Source organism: Cupressus sempervirens, chromosome 10 (genome assembly GCF_028749045.1).
Source record: "Cupressus sempervirens isolate cs-2001-9-10 chromosome 10, ASM2874904v1, whole genome shotgun sequence".
Lineage (NCBI taxonomy): Eukaryota > Viridiplantae > Streptophyta > Pinopsida > Cupressales > Cupressaceae > Cupressus > Cupressus sempervirens.
Window position 1 is genome coordinate 776,888,373 of NC_143127.1, and position 22,034 is coordinate 776,910,406.

The 22,034-nt window shown below is 35.9% G+C and overlaps 1 pseudogene across 1 annotated transcript; it reads left to right on the forward strand.

The window, feature by feature from the left end:
* Positions 1-4,914: 4,914 nt before the first annotated feature.
* On the forward strand, positions 4,915-12,947 carry LOC149536175 (polyadenylate-binding protein 2 pseudogene; annotated as a pseudogene). The gene is made up of 5 exons (XR_016357628.1): positions 4,915-4,957; positions 5,064-5,214; positions 10,883-11,982; positions 12,096-12,239; positions 12,329-12,947. The product of XR_016357628.1 is annotated as a polyadenylate-binding protein 2 pseudogene (transcript).
* The last annotated feature ends 9,087 nt before the right edge of the window (positions 12,948-22,034 follow it).

Genomic DNA, 22,034 nt, shown 5'->3' on the forward strand with positions numbered 1-22,034 from the left:
AGTCCTCCCCTCCCAAACATTGCTTGTCCTCAAGCAATGGCTGAATAATAAACCAATCAATCCACCTGGATCCCAAATGTAGTCATGAACTATACTACTACCAATTAACACAGGCTCCTGCAATATCCTCTGCAACATGACCAAGAGGAATCCATAATCAAACTGACAATTATAGCTCAACCAAACTCCAAAATCACAACTTCCACAGTTAGAAACCCACGAGACACAAACTCTTAGAACATCAAAACCCGAGTAAAGTGGACTACCAACACAGTAAATACCATCAACGCATTCCACTGGCCTATACGGAATGTACAATTCAACTCGGCAACAATGGTGAATGCTCTCAAATGAAACTATACCAAGTATGGAGAATCCACACACTGTACAACTCCTGCAGTCAACACAATTCTGTAGATCATCAGCCACTGTCTCATAACCATAACTCCCATGCACCCCTGATGGTGAAAAGCCATCACAAGATAAACAACAAGAAATGGAACCCAAACCAAATTTTCCCACCATCAACTCCTCAACACAAGGATCAATTGCTAATTGATGTACATACCCTGCAATATAATGTTGATTAAAAAAACCAACCTCATTCAATAGCTCACCATGAACAAGTGATATAACCCACTGTGACTGATCACTAGCTAAGTCAGGAGATGTCATAGCCAAAGGAGTAGAATCAATAACAACACCTGCTGAAGCATCACTCCAAAACTCCTGCTCTAAGTCATGTATTATCAAGCTATCAACTGCAGGACCTATCGCCATGTCGTGACAATCACAACTCTCATCCCGAGGCATCAAACTATTCCATGACTGATGATAAGCACTAGGAACCAAAGTACATCTCTGTATCATAATCTCATCAACATGGTCATCAAAGGTAAATTGATGAGCGTACCTCATAGTGTAATGCCGATAGAATGCGCCAATCTCAGTCAGTGGCTCAGACTGTAACCCAGATGAAACTAACTGCAATTGATCATTAACCATGTTGGAACTGACTACTACCTCCAAAGATATCACCAAGGGAGTAGTATTACTAGCAGGAGCCATGCCAGCTGTCGACTCACCAACATCACACACGATCTTTGATACATCTCTAGTCTCTGTGCCATCAGTACTAGAGGCCACCACCATGTCAGGCATACAACAATCTGCTACAACACCCAACTCAACTGAACCTGACTCTAGTGGGAATGAACCTGATATGCCAATGTTAGTATCAAGGATGGATGCATCCCCATCTCCACTATCTCTGACAATCTCGGCCATGGACATCCTCGGATCACCAAACACCATAGCTTGTGACTGTATAGAATTAGGTAAAGACTGTAGCCGCTCTAACTCCATGGTCACCTTAGCTAAATGAAACTGTGACTCCTTGAAAGCCAACTGTGTACTCTCAAGAATCTCAGAAGTCACCTCAAGCTGCTCAGTAAGCTCACTCACCTCATCTTCCTTGGCCAACAATGCATCATATGCTATACTGCCCCACTCCATAAGATAATCTCTGTCAGTTATCAACTGCATATAATTCTGTCTCAAAATCCAAATAGCCTCCCATAAAGAGTGGATCTCTGTCAAGGAAAGATAACTACCTTCCTGCTCATCACTAGTAGGAGAACCCCATCCATAAACTGCTAACAACTGACGAGCAACATCAAAATGCTGGCAAGTGATAGCAATGTCTTGGTCACTGACTCTTAACTGATTAGACACATGATGGCACTGGCTTGACTGTCTCCTACAAACCTCCTCTAATGCACTGTCTAAAAGAGTATCCTCAAAGTCACTAGTCTCTAGAGTATTACCATCCATATCCTGTGAATCAAATATAAAACTCATATCAACATACAGAGTATCAAAAACATTAGCATTGCTGTCCAACTCCTCTATACCCAAGGAAACTAAGTCTTCAAAACTGCCCACTGCATCCTTCTAGATGTCATCAATGCCAATATGATCTTGGGACTCATCTATACACACTGCCAAATATGAAATATCATCAACACATTTCAGCAAGTATGGTCGACTGGATATATGAACAAAGCCCAACATCGGTGTATAAAAACTAATACCAACATCAGACAAGATACTGGCACAAGAAAAGACAACACCGCATAATCTGCTAATCAAATCCATGATAGCACCCAAACAAACACTGCTACCAAAAAGTGTTAAAGATCTCCAGTCAACTAAATCCCAAATTCCAATATAACAATCTCGAGTCCATATCCGTAAACTAGAATCAACTGGTAACTCAAGCAAACTCCTCACCTGAGTAATATGACCAATACCAACTAACTCCACATACCTGTCATGATGAGATAATGAAGTCACAATACTATTTTTGTTCACCTTCAGCTGGCTGGACAAATCATGTGAAGTACTACCAGCCTCAACCTCATGTGATGAAGCATCTAACTGTGCCTGGTACTCTTTCTTAGCAAAGTCATGAATGCTCAATGTCTGCTCATCTCTACCAGATGTCTCACCATCCTGCACAACAACATCCTCATAATCCTCATCTGAACCCACTACACTGTAGTCACTGCCTGTTGTAACTATACCATCCTGAATACCTGTGGCATCACCCTTTGACGACCTGTAAACAATTGTCTCAATTTGAGTATCCAGTTGACCATTACTATCAATCTGTGTAATATCCTTTCCCACCACCTCCTGTGGCAGAGTAGAATCTGAGACCTCTACCTGGCTATCAGCTAGTTTCTCAAACTCCTCATGCAAGCTCTTGGGAATTGTGTCATTTGTCCTATGAGAAAATCTGCGAAATAGAAATCCAATCAACTTATCCACCTTAGCTGAGTCAGATAACATGTCATTCATTATACGGTGGTGCTCAAACAACTGTTTAGACATGTCATGGCTTATTTTCATAAGTTTATCTCGAATGTCTAAATAACCATCCTTTCTACTGTTTTGACTCTGGCTATCAATTGTCCAAGATCGTTTCCTCTGAGACTCTGTACTATACCTGTCCATTCTGGATAAAGTAGAGTGTAACCCCAATAGGATATAACTTCTTCAAACACCAAGAACTAACATGCAAATGATTAGAAGTAGCATGCAACCATAGATTTGGACATGCAACTGATTAGAAGCAACATGCAACCACCAAATTATGACATGCAAGATCTGGGTAGTTGTCAAAACTGACATGCAAACTTCTACAACCACCAAATTCACCAAGAACTAACATGCAAATGATTAGAAGTAGCATGAAACCATAGATTTTGACATGAAACTAATTAGAAGCAACATGCAACCACCAAATTATGACATGCAAGATCTGGGTAGTTGTCAAAACTGAAATGCAAACTTCTACAACCACCAAATTCACCAAGAACTAACATGAAAATGATTAGAAGTAGCATGCAACCATAAATTTTTACATGCAGCTGATTAGAAGCAACATGCAATCATAAATTATGACATGCAAGATTTGGGTAGTTCTCAAAACTGAAATGCAAGATCTGGGTAGTTGTCAAAACTGACCTGCAAACTTCTACAAACCCTCAAGCTGGCAAGATCATGGCTCTGATACCACTGAAATGTCCCTTTTTTTATTTTTTTTTATATTTCCAATCTTTAATCAGATCTTTAAGATCAAACAACTAATATCACAAAGATCCACCAATTTCTCAATGAAACCCCAAATCGGGTATGCTGAAAATAGTGCTAAAAGCTTCACAACTTCACAAATTATTAATAAATCTAAAAATGAAAATTTTTATAGAACTTTCAGCAGCATAACAGCCTACAAATTAACATTTCCAGATCCGTATAGCCTTTACACAACATCTCAAAAATGTAGGACAAAAACTATGCTCATCGGGCTCCCGAAATTAACACAAAAATGCCCGGAAACACCACAAAAACACTAATAAACTATCTCAGAAGTTTAATCACGTCCCAATACATATATTCAGCTCTATTTTAACAGCTTAAAGTCTGAAATACAGCAGCAACCAAAACTAATATGAAATGCTCAACTGAAAACACCAAACTCATGCAAAAAACACACCCAAAAACCCTCAAATCTACACTGTTCAGCACAAAGGCAAACTCTGTATGAGCATGCACATGGAATGGCTTCAAACTCCCATCCTTAGCCTTCCTGGAAACCTGCAAACTCCCGTTCTTGGGTCTCCTTCTCCACAGGTTTGGCAGCCTCTGAAGAATAACAAAGAATGAGCGAAAATCAAGTTCTGGAATGTGCCCAAAATGCCTCCAAACCCCCTTAAAAGAGGGCATAAATGTAACTCACGTCCAAGAGAGGTTAATGAAACATATTTTAATAATCATTTTCATTTATTAGTCCAACGGTTTCCAAAGATTAACTCCCTTTTTTCGAAACTTCAGTTTCTTGGGCCTAGCCTGCCTTAGCAAAGATTATTATTTTTTAATTATTTGAAAAGGGGACATGACAAAAGTTTGGGTTTATCAAATATTAGGCTTCTATGTGTTTGAATTGTTTATACAATGGCTCACAATGTTTTCTCTCTTGGCTTACAAGTACTTGGGAATATTTTTCATTCTCTACACAACAGGATTCCTATCTACTTGCAAGTACATCTCTACAAGAGTTTACTGTACTAGTTAAAATGACTAATCTGCAACATGCTTTCGTTCAGACTTATCACAAAACTCATTCACACATCCACGCAAAAGTATACAGTTGTTGTATAATCTTAAACTATTAATTTTGAACAGTGCAAGAAAGCTATCTTTGTTAAGTTGCAAATTCAAATGCTCCATAAGTTTTCACAGTTCAGATTTACTGACAAAAACAAATGGAATGACATGACTAATTAGACCTGTTGCAGATGATATCTACTCAGCCTTATTGATGTTGCACAGTAGTTGGCATGCATCAGTATGGGCTCAGGAAAACAGAGGCATGATACTCCCTTGTGTGGAGGTAATGCTACCATTTCAATGTAAATGCTCCTGTGTGAACTTGAAGATGCACAAACCCAAAACACCATACACCTGCTACCCATCTCCCACATAGTTTTGGTTTCCAGTTGCACAGTTCAACTTAGTATCTCCTAACCAGCGTATTCCAGACTTCCGATACTCACAACGAACTTCAGCTTGCATTGAGTATCACCGGTTTCACATTTCAGGTCACTCGGAAAGTCCTGTAGTGAACTCACCCGAATCTTCAGTCATCCTGTACCCTAACACACAAACAGAGATGGAATAAATACAAAGTTTAGTTCAAGAGTAGAAAGTAAACTAGTTCAAAGATGGATTAATGAAGAGAAATTATGTGTTGAAAAATGCATGGCAAAGATACTGTTCCTAGTTGTATAGATTTTCATTTAAGGATACGGATATGATTCTAGAAAACGATGTCCACTTCAAGAAGGGGAATCCCTGCTTTTATGGTGTAGGTGAAATTAGGTCTATACAATGCGTTAAGCAAGGTTGGTCATATAGTATGGGTTACCAATGACATTGTGTGGACTAAAACTACATATGGTGAACTTGTAAGACAAATTACTAAGTGTTGTATAGTGCATATTGTTTGGAGGATTCCAAAACAAATGCAATACCAAAACTACGATGTAAAAGAAGGGAAAAAGACAAGGTTGAGGAAACAGTGTCAGAAACTTTTTGAATCAATGGTACTTCATTTTGATCTAGTAGAATAGTAATGTCATGCAAATTGCAATGCCCATGAATAGTTCTGATGGAAAAATACAATTCCACAATTTTGTCAATTGATGTAAATTGGATTTCAAGCACATGCATATGCTATATGGAATACAAATAACACTTAAATACCAAGTTGTCAATCCTAATGTTGGTTCAAGTGTTTGGTTTGTGAATTTAGTTGTGTAGAAGAAACATATAAAAATTATAAATATATACATTTTTGCAACCTAAAAGCAGAAATATTATGTCATGTCCCCCGACCTGGCCTAATTCATATCTATGAACATATAGCCTATTCCTAGCGTCCCGATAGGCTCATGTGAGTGTGTAAGGGATGTGGAGATTGGTTCGGGTGATCATGTTGTTTGCTTGCATGGGTGACCCACAACTTAGTCCTTGCCACTTTTCGAACTGGAGTGGAACACTTTCTTTTCCAAGTGTATGGAGGGGTTTCAAGTTGTAGTAGACAACAGTTATCTTACCTTAAATCCCTCTGCCCACAAACTTGAAGATTCTCTTAAACCATTGAGTACTTGGACTGTTGTGGGTAACGCTTTTGTTGGTTGTTGGTGTAGACACCTAAAAAATCCTTTAGAAAATAAAGTATTTTTATTTTTTGAAAAAGTTCCTGATGACATCATTATTTATTTATTAATTATTTATTTAATTTATTTATTTATTTTTATGCCATTAAATTCCTTTATCTTAATTAAAAATATTTAATTAAGGAATCCCTCCCAAAAATGTTTAAATCTTATTTAAACATTATTTTCTTATTTATTAATTATTTAATTAATAAATTGACCAAAAATTCTAAAATAAATTATTTATTTATTTTTTGCCCAAAACTTGGCCAATTTCCTTAAGATCACTAACCTCTTCCAAAATCTTCTAATCCTTCTTTCATTTCGATTAAAGGCTAATCCCATCATTTCCTACCCCTAATCCCAACTCAAAATATTTAATTAAGATTAAATATTAATCCTCATGTTTATTAAAAATACTTTAATAAATATCTCCTCAACCCAAACCTTAAATAAAACTTTATTTATTTCCTAAAAATCTTATTTATCCTCATCCTAGGAAGTTCTAGACTCTTCTAGAAAGTCTTCATCCTCATCCGAAGCTTAGACTCTTCTAAAAGATGTCAATCTTTATCTTTGACCCTAATCCTAATCCCCCCCCAACCTTGTCACATTCCCTAAACATGGGTTAAAACTTGCTAACCCAAGCCAAAGTTAACAAATATCTTCTCCTTCACCCACCCTCATTAAATGCCATCCACTTGCTCATCTCTAACAAACCTAATCTAATTTTAACCCAAGCCTAATCCAAGTCTTAATCATTTGCACATTCTTAAGTCAAGCTTGAGACTTTCTTAATCCAACCCAAGTCAAAATATTTCAACTCTCTCACAAATATCCCAACCATAAAACTTTATGAAGCCCACAAAGTCATAAATGACTCTTACATGCTCATTTATTGCTCTTACAAGCCATTATGAGGGTCTTTATGAGCTTTGAGCCTCCTTTGTTGACCCCTCAACCCCTCTTGCTCTAACCAATGACCCTGTGACATGTGTCACTCTCTGATTAGCTGTAAGGAAGCACAATCCATGTGCTCTCCTCTCATTCAATTTAAACCTTCCATAAGCTTTCTCTCATCCTTGCATCCTAGCCCTTGATCCCTCAAGCCCTTTGCCTATTTAAGGAATCCTCTCCCAAGCCATTTTAACACAATCTAGAAAGTAAAGTCATAATGCCATTTTTTACATCAAATCCATTCACCAAAATCTATCAAAAATCTTCCATTGAAGCCCATTTGAGCATTTGAGCATACATACATAATCAAGTCATCTTAGCTATTAGACACACCTCTACATCAAGTGATCATCCTCATTGAGAGAGCCTATCCATGGCTCATATTCTCATTTGAGGACTTTACTTTGTCTCTCATGAAGTTATGTTAAATTAGTATGCAAATGCTTTTTGATTGTTTTAATTTAGTGTTTCTAACATACTAAAGTAGCATATATAACATACTAAAGTAGCATATACAGTTGGTGATGACATACTTAAGGCATGAAGTGAGAATGGGGGGAGTGGCATTCAACATGGTGAATTTGAAAAAAATAATGGTATTCTTCTTGCTTTGACCACGGTGTTGTTTGAGCTAGTTTGAGATAGAAACCTCAGACTTAAGAGTTCGGAAGGAGACCTGAAAAAGATTAGGGTGAGTTCACTACAGGACTTTCCAAGTGATCTTGTGATTGTGCTGGATCTTCTCTTGTTACTGACCTTTAAATTTATGCCAAAATTATTAAACAAAGGTATATAATAAGAATTCAGATCTGAAGAGAAGCTTCCAATTTTAAAATTTTGTTAGCTTCGAAATAGAGCTCTGAGAGCATATAATATTGTAGACATTGTCATTCAAGTGCTTTTGAGTTGACAGTTGCATTTCTCTGTGCAGATGACCTCAAATGTGCTCTAGTTGCACTCACAATTGAAAGTGCTACTTGGTTGTGACAAAATGTGGATGGTGAAGGCATTACTACATTAAAATATTTCCACCACGAATCTACAAGGACAACATTTGCAACTCTGTATCATGCTAAACTTAAAGTTAAAATAAGCCTTTTCTACATGGTTGTAGATTCTTTCTTCCTTTGAATGTATTGGTGCTCAAAGATACATCTTCACATATCCTAAAAATTAGCATGAGAGCTAAGACCAATGGTTTGGTTGATATCAATTGATAAACTTAATGGGTTTTCTAATGAATGGTTCATAAGGAACAATGCTTGGTGAAGGTTTTGCAAATCTAGTTGCAAGCCGAGTGGCTTAACCATGGAGGAAACTTTGTAGTTAAGCTGCTAAGCATGCTCCAGTTGGAGTAGTATTGGGAAGGGTGACCTCCCAGGAAGTCCCAATGCTTCACCTTTGTGAGCATCACCTATATCTAATGAGTGCTAAGTGTTCCATTCATCCTCATGAGGGATGAGTTCATGTGAACCACTACACCTACTAGCTACATTTTCTTAAAAGATTCTAAGAACTTCACAACAAAATCATTTTGAATGTATCCTATAATCATGGCATTCCATAAGACTACATTTCTTGAAGGCATTCTATGAGATATTTTCCTTTCCTTGTCTACATTTTCACATTTTTCATGCATGTCTACCAAGGCACTTGCAACTACATTATTTGACAAAAATTCCTCTTCCTTTATCCTTTGGTGAATATCCATTCCTTGTCTGAAAGATCTCATTTTGGCACAGGCAGGAGGGTGCTGGAAAATGTTGAATTTAGCTTTATACTTGCCATATGCATTTTCTTGGAAGTGTTTAAAACCTTTTCAATAAATGCAACCTTTTAACTTTAGAAAACTAGTTTTCCTTTCATGAGGAACTTGTAGAGATGTAGTATTGTAGGTTTTGCCTTGCAAATTTCAATTTTGCTCAATTTGCTTATTAACACCACTTCCTCCACCACTACTTCAATGATGTCCCCCCACCATATCCAAATTTAAGCTCTTGACCCCCTTGTCTCTGAAACTTGTCCTTGCACCCCTCCATTAGGTGGAACTATATTTTTTATATAACTCAAATTGTTGAAAGAGAATGCCAGTTCTTATAATAGGAATAATCCACTTTGGATTCCTTTCTCTTGTTTGACCTTCCTTGCTGCCTTCCTTTAAATAAAGTTCTCCTTTTTATAGCCTTATGTATTTATGAAAAGAGAAATTTTGGAAGATAGTGATCTTTATGAATGGTCATAACAACTCTTAATGCTGCCTCTTCAAAATCAATTGTTGCCTTATGTATCTATTAACCACTTCCTTTTGTTCAATTTTTCACATGAATTGTTGGTCTTTATGAATAATTCTAAATAGGGATAGCTGCAAGATCACAGACCCTACTTGGATCCTCATGAATCCACACTCTAATCAGGATATTATTAATTAGGAACAACTTCACATCAAAAGTCTTTTTCTAAGATACTAACTAGATATTACTAGTTAGGAACAACTCAAGGTTCCATCAACCAATCCACTTTATCCTCACACTCACAAGACCTTCCAAAGGCCCATCTATTCATTTACCAACTCTCACACCCACCTTCCTTCATATGCTAGTTACACCCAACATTTAATTATAAATAAATTGTTGATCACTTGCTTTCTCTAGCTGTCATGACCACACATTCTATTGGAAAATTTATGTATATAATTATAACGTTGTGCCCCTTCAAATTTCCCTTAAAAAAATATGATATTTTAGGCCCTTCGTAATTGGTTAAAGATCTACTTGTTTGTGCATTAAAAACATAGTTTGAAGACTAAATATGGTTTGGATAGTTAGAATAGTCAATCAGTTTGTGCATGCTTTAACTAGGAGAAGTTTTACTACTTGTTTTAACTTTTCCATCATTTAGAAATGGAAATTGCCTAAAACTCCAACAGAGGGTTTTTTTGGCATGTGCCCATTGTTGAAACTCTTAGTTTATATTCAACAATCATAAAATATCTATAGGATTTGGTACCTTTCAAGAGTTACTTTGAGGCATAATACCAAGCCTCTGAGGAGTTGCATCTTGATTTCCTCCATCAAGGTGGGTTGCATCATTGGAATGAATTTGGTAATTTACCTAATTCAAATATATCACATGTCTCTCAAGGTTTAAATTGGCATCTTTGCTATGAAGGGCCCAAAGACTATTTTACAAATCCTTAACCAAAGATTATTTATGTATCTATTACTAATGTTTATTATTGTAGTTGACAACGTAGTTTCCATAGCATGTTTAATCACTTGTTTTTGCATGTTATTGATTTCCAAAAATTTATAACCAAATTCCTTTCCTTGAGAACCCTTAAATGCATTGGTATTTGTGCTTCGATTGTGATTTATGATATGTTAAATAAAATTATGTATTTTTTTGCATTTATAGCTAGCTGTGCTCTGGAGATTTTGAATTATATTGGTGTTAATGGTAAGCCAACGAGAATAATTTTTTCCCATCGTGATCCAAGCATTCAAAAGACTAGCTCTATAAAAATCTTCATCAAGATGAATATGTTGCATCAAAATTTTAATGTTTATTTTTCTTACTATGACATAATAGTTGAAGATTTATGTGTTAATATTAAAGTTTTGTTTGCAAATTCTTGACAAAAGAATAAATAATAGAGGATTGTATGATACATTCTCTACTTTGGGGATCATTCTTTTTAGCAAAGTGGCTATAGATGACAATGGCTAGTCCAAAGGTTATGGTTTTGTCCAGTATGAGCAAGAAGAGATAGCACCGAGTGCCATTGAAAAATTGAATGACTTGTTGCTTAGTGGCAAGCAAGTCTATGTTGGCTTGTTTGTGAGACGAAAAGAAAGAGATCGATCAATGGTTACTTCCAAGTTTAGCAATGTTTATTGTGAAAAACTTGTCTGACACGACTACATATGAAGACTTGCAAAATGTTTTTAGTAAATTTGGCCCCATCACTAGTACAGTTGTTATGAGGGATGTGGATGGAAAATCCAAAAACTTTGGATTTGTTAATTTTAAAAATTTAGATGATGCAGCTAATGTTTTTGATAGTTTAAATGGAAAAACTTTTAATGATGATAAGGAATGGTATTTTGGAAGAGCACAAAAAAAGGCTAAAAGGAGGCAAAATTGAAAACGAAGTTTGAACAAGAGGGGAAGGAAAAAATGGAAAAATTTTAGGGTGCTAATTTGTATCTAAAAAATTTGGATGATTCCATTGATGACGAAAAGCTAAGAGAACTGTTTTCAAAATTTGGCATCATAACATCTTGCAAGGTATGTCTTCTCATGACTATGATGTTGTTAAGGTTCTGCTCATTTTATTATTTCTTGTGGATTACATTGTGGTTAAATTGAGCTCCTATAGCTTCTCACATAAAAACATTCTACTTATTTGTGTATTTAATTTCTTAACATCATGCCAATATTTATAGGTTATGAAGGACCCCCAAGGTTTGATCAGGGGATCCGAATTTGTGCCTTTTTCTTCTCCAAAAGAATCCATGCATGCTCTAAGATGTTATTTATTATTATGATAGATGTTTTGTTTGAATTCATAGTATCTAACCAAATTTTCTTGTTTTCTATCCACGAGAGCATGACATGGTTTTGAATGTGGTGTATTTATCATGAATTGTGGGTTTTTGAGATGAGTTGAAAGATGGCTTGAAGAAAACCTCTTTATGTTGCATTGGCTCAACAAAAACTAAAGAGAACGGTGAGATTGTAGGTATGTAGAGTTCTTGTGGTAGAAAATTCAAGATGCCCATATTGATTTGCTAGATGCACAAAAGATGCAAGTTCTTGCAAACAATGTTAATGCTTGATCTATTGACATGCCAGGCTCAATTTTCTCAGATGAGAGCTCCTATTGGAGTTAGTCCTACAATACCAACTAGTTTATCACCATATCATCCTAGTGTTCCAAGGCTCTCTCTACAACAATTGTTCTATGGTCAGGGTTCTCATGCCCTGATTCCTCTAGAGGTTAGTAAATGGGATGCGTAGTACTTTAATTTTGATTCACAGGGAGTTACTTTGGCTAGAAATTCTCTGATTCTTGTAATTCCTTATAGCCTGCAGGTTTTGGTTTTCAACAATAGTTGCTACCTGGCATTCACCCTGGAATGGAACAGATGCAAAATTTTATGCTACCATTTCAATTACACAAGCAGAGCCAACAAGGACAAAGAATGAGTGGAAGGAGGGGTGGTGCACAAAAAATTCAACAACACTAGCACCATGTACTTAGTGCATTTGTGTTTCCCAAACTTGATAAACTATTAATAACTCATGCTTCTTTATTTTCTAATCATGTGGGGAATGCAACATGGACAACTTAGAATACTCTCAAAACTTAGAAGCTTTACTTGAGAAACCAAACTTTGTCAAAACTGATAGCCATCCAACCTTTACATGGTGTAGCCTACACTATTGCAAATTCACCATCTTCTGAAGCAAGGCCAATACATCTTGAGCCCATACATCTTGAGCTCATCATCAACAATATGGAAATTACTGTACTACACTACTGGATCATTTCCTGGCTAGCTTGGCGATTGTTATTATTATGTGATGTTGTATTGGGATTTATTTGCATATTTTTTAGTAAACACTTATTGACTTAAATTTTTGGATAATGTTTCACAAGAACTCCGCTTTTGGGATTAAACAACATAGTTTGAGATTTTTATCCTTGTCTAGCTCCAGACTATTTTTTGCAGACTTTATAGAGTTTGATACTTTGTTTTGTGAATGATCTCAACTAATTTTGAAGAAGTTGGTGCATTGAGGACATCATTGTTTTGCATTATTTAGTGTTGTATAAATAGTCTCACTGTACTTTAGTGTTACATTTAAGTTTTTAGAAATTTTTATTTGTATGCACTGAGAATATTATTTAATTGCATTATTTACTATGGTGTAAATATTCTCATTTATAATTAGTATTAATGTCTAAGTTTGTAGAATTTATTAGAGGTGGCTAACCACAAAAATGAGGCACAAGCAAAAATTCTTGTATTGATAGGTACATGGATGGTGTGGATTATGAAGAGTTCAGTGTGTACTTTTTCTAGCTCAACTATTTATGACTAGTGGCTTTTCATCTATTAGTGAAGTCTCATTCCAATGGCTAGTGCAAAGTGTCATTAAGGCAATGACATTGTATGTAGTATAGAGTGTTTATTTTTGGATGACACACTTGAAGCAATCGTCTAGTCACTACATGCACTTCTACATTGTTAGTATCAAGTTGGACATCATTTTTAAGTTTAAAATCCATTACCCCAATTCCCTTTTCCTTTGGTTGATTTAAGTTTGACAAATTGGAATTATTTTTTAAAATAAAAGGAGCCTTTAAACTATTAGCTTGATTGGATGTTGCCTTGTTGCCCCCATTTCAACGAATATAGATCCTTAACCTTTTTGGGTGCTATATTAAGAATGAAATGAAATAAATAATAATTCATTATGTATTCTTTAAAGGGTGCTAGCTCAATGGAAGAGCATCTACTTTACAAGCAGGAGGATGGTGGTTCAATTCCATCATGCTCTATTATGACCAAGTACACTACCAAATATGTGACTAAATATGTTATTTAATATGATACTAAATATGTGACCAAATATACTATTAAATATGCTACTACATAGACTGCCAAATATTGACTATATATGATATTGAATATGCTACTAAATATGTGACCAAAGATACTATTAAATATGCTACTAAATACACTACCAAATATGTGAGTAAATATACTAAATGTGTGGTTAAATTGTTGATCTCATATTGGTTTTGACAAGTGAGTGTCAACACACTTAAACCATTTACTCAATTCATGTTGAACTAGTAATATATACTGAACACAACATGTAAATATTAGACCATGTTGAGTTGCAATGAGTGTCAAGTCACTCATTTGCCAAGTCACTCAAGTGTCGAGCAGATAGACCATGTGAAGTAATTCACGAGCCGAGTAAATAGTGGATGCCGAGTAATGCAGGTGTTGAGTCAGAATCATAAATACAATGCATGTCAAGCATCAGTGACTTCATATGCCGAATGACATAGTTTTGACATATTTGTTTGTAATGGCACAAACAAGTATGTAAACCATTTCTAAGCTGACTTGAGGATATATTACGATCTTTTGGAGATAAGGATGAATCTATATGTGGATTCCCTATGTAATTACATGCAACCAATCAAAAATGGAAAGGTTTAAGTGGCAAAATGGATGAATCTCAACCGTAGATTCATACCTAACCCTAAGCCACCTAAGTCTTCTTAAGGAGGAAAAAACCCTAAACTCTTTATGAATGGGTGGAAGGGTAAGTGGTCAAATTAGAGGAGCAAACAAGATAGTTTGCATGCAGAGCATTCAAGGTGACTTAGAAGTAAGAGTGATTTGCAAAATTAGTTAGAGAAGAATAGAGGATAGAGAGAAGGATACAACATTGATACATCTAATCGTGAAGGATTAGTTAGACATTGTGTAGAGGCGATTTGTTATTAGGCAAGCAAGTGCCAATCATAGGATTTATGTTGAGACATTTTAACAAGAGATTTCAATTAAATCTCTTAATAGAGTAGTCCTAACAGGCTGTATGAAATCCTTTAACAAGGTGCTTACTTAATTGTAAGTTCAAGTTCTCTAACCAGGCACACTTCTAACAGGATTTTGAAATCCTCTAACAAGGGGAGACCTAATAGTCTTTGTAAGCCTTTAATAGGGCATACCTTTCATAGGGCAGACCATAATTCATGGTCAAATCATTGTAACCTTCATTGGATACACTTTAGTGCTATAGTAGTGAAGATTTGTGGGTGTCATCCCCACCCTAGTTTTACCTTCTCACTTGGATGGTTTCTGGGTAATCATATCTGGTGTTATGTGTGTGATTGATTACATGTTTACATGATTTAGATTCATATGCTTTGCATGTTATTTTAGTATATTAATGCATGTGATGAATGAATGGTGAAATTTTTATGGGTCCAAGTTTAAAATACTAATTCACCCCCCCAAAAGTTTACTCTTTCCCTTTTTAATTCCAACAATTGGTATTAGAGCCTTGTTCTCTAAAAGAGAAACTTTGTAGATTTGAGGAAAGATCTTGAAATAGAAGTCTACAAGCTAGGAAAGATTATTGAGAATCAGGAGATTGAAATACATCTCATACTACATCAACTGAATGAGGCAAGAGAGGAATTAAAGAAATTCTTGAAGAGAAGGAAAGAGATTGCTATTGCAAAGAATGACACACTATACAAAGAGATAGACACTACTAAGCTATTTGCAGATGGTGACTCTAATGAATTTGATGCAGCAGTTGCAAATCTAATGAAAAAGAATAGAATCCAAGCTAAAGAAATCAAAAATCTCTAGCTAGAGAAAGAATCACGAGCTATACTACTATGTGAGGTGACTAAACAGAAGAAGAAAGCCATGGAAGATAAAGCCATGATTGAAGAAGACAAAAGAGTTCTGGCAAATAGATTGGAAGAAAAGTAAACAGAGTTAACCAAGATCTCCAACATGCAATTGGATACTCTAAGTCAAATGATGAATGCCAACTATGAGTTGATTGTCAAGGACATCAAGATAACTACATTGAAGTTGCAAAATGAACGATTGCAAAGTGACCTAAAAAGAGATAAGGAATTTGCTAAAAGTCTCAACAAGCCAAATGAAGCCATCAAATACTTTGAACAATTATTGAGATCCCCTAGATCAAACAAAGATACATCAGGATTGGGCTACACAAGCACTAAAGAAGGAGAATCATCCAGAGTTGCTAAAGAAAGGAACATCAAAGGTAAGAACTCCAAACCTACTTGTCATAATTGTGATAAGAAAGTACATACTACTAATGTGTGCAAGAGCATAAGAATATGACTCATTGTCATAAGTGCAACAAGCAAGGCCATCAGGCACATGAATGTAGAACCAAGACCATGCATAAACACAAATTTGAATATATAGCTACAACTTTCAGAAGTATGGACAAAGAGCCTTTGAATGTAGATCCAAATCATTGTGGTCATCAAACAAGCCAACAAAGGTAAGAAACAATGGGAACTTTTATAATTAGGATTATAATACAAGATATAGTTGTCACTATTATCAAGAATATGGACATGTTCCTGAGAATTGTATTAGGACACACTTCAGTGGTAACTACAAAAGGCACTTGAGTCAAACTACATGTTTTAGTTGTTTGAAGACTGGTCACATCAATAAGCATTGTCCAACTAGGCCAAAGGTCCCAAGTTGTGAATTTGATAAAGGCAAAGGCAAGGCAGATGTTGGACACATCAAAGATGAGATGAATAATAAATAGAAAAAGAAAGATAGTTGCAGCACATCAAATGGAGAAGGGATCAGTTCACCCAATGGGTCAAGTGATCACACTTCACTAAATTAGGAAACAAAGAGGTATGTGGGACTGATATTCAAGTGTTATATCATACATCAGTTCCAAAGGAGATAGTACTAAAAAGACTACATTATCATGAATAAAGATGCAAGATGTTGTTGAAAATTTAAGTTAAATCTTTAAGTTTTTCAAGTTGTTGCCGAGTATGAAAAGTTTCCTATGTATACCAAGTAGAATACTAGTTTTTGAGCTGCCAGACTATCTAGTTGATGTCAATCTCATAGTAGCTACTAAGTGATGGAAATATCAATGGATGCTAAGTGATTTTGAAATTGGTTGATGTCAAGCTTACAGCTGTGTAAGCACTAAGTATTAAATGCAAGGTTTTTGAAGGGTATATGATCGATTTTTTTCTCATTATTCATCATTTTGAATTCAAGCAAGAGCAAGTACAGTAGAAGAAAATTTAGAAACCTGTCCAAAGCATTTGCAAAGAATTTAGCAATGATCTCACATCAATTTATCATATTTCACAAGGTATTTATCATAAGCCAAGCTATGCAATTTTCTTTTGCATAAACCCTAGTTTGACAAAATGTTATCTAGTTCGAAAAATGTTGAAGGGAGGAAGTTTTGAATGTTTAGCTTGTCAATAATGTAAGTAAAACAACCCATATTTAAAGTCATTCTTGACATCGCCTATAAGCAAGATCCTTCTAATGCATTGTCAATGATTCTGCCAAATGTAATTATGGTGCAAGATGTGAAGAAATGTTACAATTGCAAAATGGGAGGTATAGGAGACATGGAGATTAGAGATTCATATAACATATTGTGTGAGAATGGTGTTTGGAAGGAGGAATACAAAATCAGGGTATACTTTAAGAAACCCCTCTTTTAGAAAATGTGTAAAAAATTGGCGAAAGGTGTAAAACACCTGACAAATTTATTTATTTTTGTGGCGAAAAAAATAGTTTACAAACAAAAAATAATAATCTCCATTGGCGAATCATTCATAGTCTCTCAAACAATGTGTAAAATCTAGGCGAATTGTGTTATTTTAAAACCACAAAAAAAATATACATTGGTGAACAAAAAATAATAATCACATTAAAATTTGAATTTTTTGGGCGAATCATTTCATTGTATTCAAGGTTAAAAAAAACATATGTGAAGTCGATGGCATCGTAGGTTCGCAAAGGGTTTCATCAGTTTGAACTTTTATGTTACGAAGTCGTGAAAAGGAGATCACATCATCGGAGGTTTTAGTCAGCTAGTTAGTCTGTTGGTTGCGAGACCGCAAAATGTTAATTCAAGCAGTTTTCACATGTTCGCAGCTGTTAAAGGGAAAGGACTTCCAGCAGTCGTGAAAAGGGAGATCGCATCATCGGAGGTTTTATGCAGGCAGTTAGTCTGTTGGTTGCAAGATTGTGAAATGCTAATTCAAGTAGTTTTCGCATGTTCACAGCGGTTAAAGGCAAAGGACTTCCGACAGTCGCGAAAAGGGAGATCGCATCATCGTAGGTTTTATGCAAGTAGTTAGTCTGTTGGTTACGAGACCGCGAAATGTTAATTCAGGTAGTTTTTGCATGTTCGCAGTGGTGAAAGGGGAAAGATATGTCATCCTGTGAAGTCGCGAAAGGTTAAGATGAAGCAGTGTTCGCCACTTCGCACCAGTTAGAAGGAAATGGGTTTTCACAACTGCGACAATGCGATTTGAAATGTTTTAAGTTTTGAAGCTGCAAGAGAAGGGGAATCTCATTAGAAGAGGATATAAGGCTTATCGCAGGGTCACAAGGATAAAGTGAATATTTGATTTAGTTGTTGCGATAGCCCGAGAAAAGAAAAAGAAGGGTTTTGCAGTTTCATGAAAAGATTTCAAGGTTAAGTTGAACCGATTGCAACAGAGTGTAGAACGAAGGGTTTCGCAACTCATAAGATTGTACAATGATAATGTATTTTTGAAGCTTGAAACTTTGAAAGTACAAAAGAACAGGTTTTCAAATCTATTATCTGATTCCAGATAGCTAATGAGTTGACATTCTAAGGCAGATGAAATAAAGGCAGTAGTTACTACTGATAGTGATTGATAATAGATATCTATGCACGTGCAAGCTTTTAAACTTTAAAGCCATTAAAATTTAACAATTTAACACCGTGGCCCATCAAGAAGTTGCACAAAACTAGAATTCTCAGGTATATACAACTAACAGAGAAAAAAGATTCAAGAATTTGCAGTAAGATCAGAATGGCAGAAGCATAATCATCAGTAAAGAAGGGCACTGGAGAAGGCAACAAGGTTTCATTGTCTGCCAAATTTGCAGAAGAATGGTTGAAGATTCTTTCTAAATCTTCCAATGCTCAAAGTGCTAGTGTCCACGCGTTTAGAGACGCTTACAACTTCTGTAGAGATGCTCAAGTATCGTACACCAATGGAACTGAATTGTTCTTGTACTTTTACAAGAATAGGGTGCAGAAGGTTCCCGTCTCAAATCCATGGATGAGGAACCTAGGAAAGTTGATAATGCCAGAGGTATACATGGATGTTGACCTTATCAAGGCACTGGTAAATGCATATAATCCAACCACTCGGTCCTTTCATAGAAAGGATATGAGCGTTCTCTATACGTTAAGTAAGGATGCTTTTGTTGAAGCATTTGATTTGCAGGGTCCCATGTCAATTCCTATTAACCTGGAAAAATTGGCAGTAGCATTTGAGAAACAGAGAGGTTTCTATACAACACATGCAATGTTGTGACATATCCCGAGGGAAAATCAAAACAAGATGAAAGGAGAATTCCCGAAAATGGTTAATGATTTTATACCCTTGTCATATTTGTGTGCATACTTTCAAAAAATAGTTTTCGGATTGAACAAACTATTGGGAGTAGATGGATCCATGGATGCCTCCCCAGCATTGTATGTGATAGCTCTAGACATTCAGGACCCACATACTAATGTGGGTTATGATTTTGGAACATTCATTGCTGATAGTATTCATCAGCAGATGGTGACAACTCAACAAGGTGATCTTGACAATTTCAAATTTCTACATTACTCGGTGCTTATGCATCTCATCCTCTTCTACAATGTGGGCCATGTGGATTCTAGTTTCATTGAAGGTTTGGACAATTTCGGAGAGGCATTTCCTGTTCAAAGATGGACAAGATTATGGTAGAGGTTCTACTCTTTTTCTAATTCCCTCTCTTTTTATAATGATTTTGTTGCAACTATTCATAGGATGTTAGGTTCAAAATTGGAAAGATTACCTAGGTTAATCAAGAAGATTGTTAGACCAACTTTGTGTTTTGATGATGAGGGACCAATTGATCATGATTGGGGCAGTGCCTTTTTGTTAGCAAACTGTACAGTGATTAGAATTTTTGGTTGTTCCCAACCCCCTCATTTCTTGCCAAGATATGTACCAAAGAGGGTGGGTGTAGTGGAAATTTTCTGGCAGTTGTTATCCATGAATAGAGAATATCTAGGGCCAACTATTAAAAAGGCGTCTTTTGTGTGTAGAAATTTCAAAGTAGGGTATTTTGAAATTTGTAAAGAGGCCATTGAGGAAGTTGATGCCTTCCTAAGAGAGTTAAATTTGCGCACTGCCCCCACTAGGGTTTATGACCCATATAACATTATTACAAGTGCTCTTAAACAAATGAGGGGTTATAATGTCATCATTGGAAGGAAAATTTGGGAAGAGGATGTCATTAGGGATGTATTGTATGAAGATGTTTGTGTTGATAGGATGCGGAAGTGGAGAGAAATCCTCTCAGTAGAGGAAGAAATGAAGAAAGTAGATTCTAATTTCCAGGGCTTCTATTCTGATTTACCCTATTTTAAAAAAATTGATAAGTATATTGAGGAGTTTGATAACATTATGGCTCAAGTTCCTCAAAATGCTAGAGATAGGATAAACCCTTCTTCTCCAAAGGCAGATGTTGTATTGGAAATTAGTGACGAAGAAGATCAGCCTGGCCCTTCAGACTAGGATAAAGGGGGCAAGAAGAAACAAAAAATGATTGAGGTTCCAGAAAAGGCTAGAGAGAAAGCCTTACAAGTGCTTCCAAAAGGAACTAGGTATTTTGATGATGCCAGAAAAAAGTTCTTAATTGATCAAGCTACTGAAGAGGAGAGGAGACCCAATAGTTTAGAACTGCAGTCCATGATGTTGGATGACAAAATTATACAGGCTCAAGAATTCATGAAGGATGATGATTTTATCAAGAGTGAAGAATTCAAAAGTTTTTTTTGTATAAACTCAAACAGAATGAACTTTCTTTGCATGTAAAACCTGGAGACACAGATGAAAAAGTGACTGAAATGGTGCAGAAGCTCCAAGCCTATGATCCTAACAGTGAAAGCCTCACTGTAGAGGAGGCTAGGGAATTGGTACAAAGGAGTGGTATGATAGTTTTCCCAGGATGGGATATTAGTTCATCATTCTTGCTTGATCAAATGAGGAGACAAGAAAAATCAATCTCTTATGAGGAGATTAATCCATTTGGTGAATTGCAGGGGGCAAGATTTAATATAGATACTAAGAAAATGGCTATTTGGAGTGTAGCTCCAGAATCACAGAAGCCTACCCTGATGGAAATTAAAGAGACACCGGCAAGTAATGCAATTTTCTGGAATGCACATTCAACTTCTTTAGATCAAATTTACAACCTCCAAAACACTACTGCTATGCTAGGCAAGAACAATATTGATATTCTTCAAGAAAAACTAGTGTAGACATATGAAAAGTACCTTGATGCAAGGAAGAAGTATGAAGAGGAAATGAGAAAAACATATGTTCTGCAACACGCTTTGGAGGAATCAAAAAAGGAGAATGAAGATTTGAAAAGAGAAGAAAGGTCACTAAGAGTAAGGGAGGTACAAGACCAAAATATTCAAACTGACCAGATAGCAGAAGAACCACATCCAGTAACACATATGGATGTGGATGAGTTTGAGATTAGCAATGATGCAAAGATCAGGACAATGAAACAATTTTTTATTCATAGAATCACTACTTTAAAAAGAGCCTCTATAAATGTACATAGTATGTACATTACTCTACAAAGTAATGAATACCAATGCTCTAAGGCTTTATCACTATTATCTCCATTGTTTTCCCAGTGGGGGCCATACATTCAATTCTTTGATAGGTTAGTTCCTTTACTCACACAAAAAAAGGAACTACCTAAGGAGATCATTGTTCCTATAAGGAAAATGATACATCAAGTTAAAGAATTGAATTCATTCTTCATTGGTAAGATCGAAGCAATAAGGGGAAAATTGAAAAGCATAGCATTGGGTACCCCAGATTTCATTCCAACAATTTTGAACAATGAAGGGTATGTCAAATCTTGGCAAGAGTGGTCTGAATCTTTTGATCTAATATTAGAC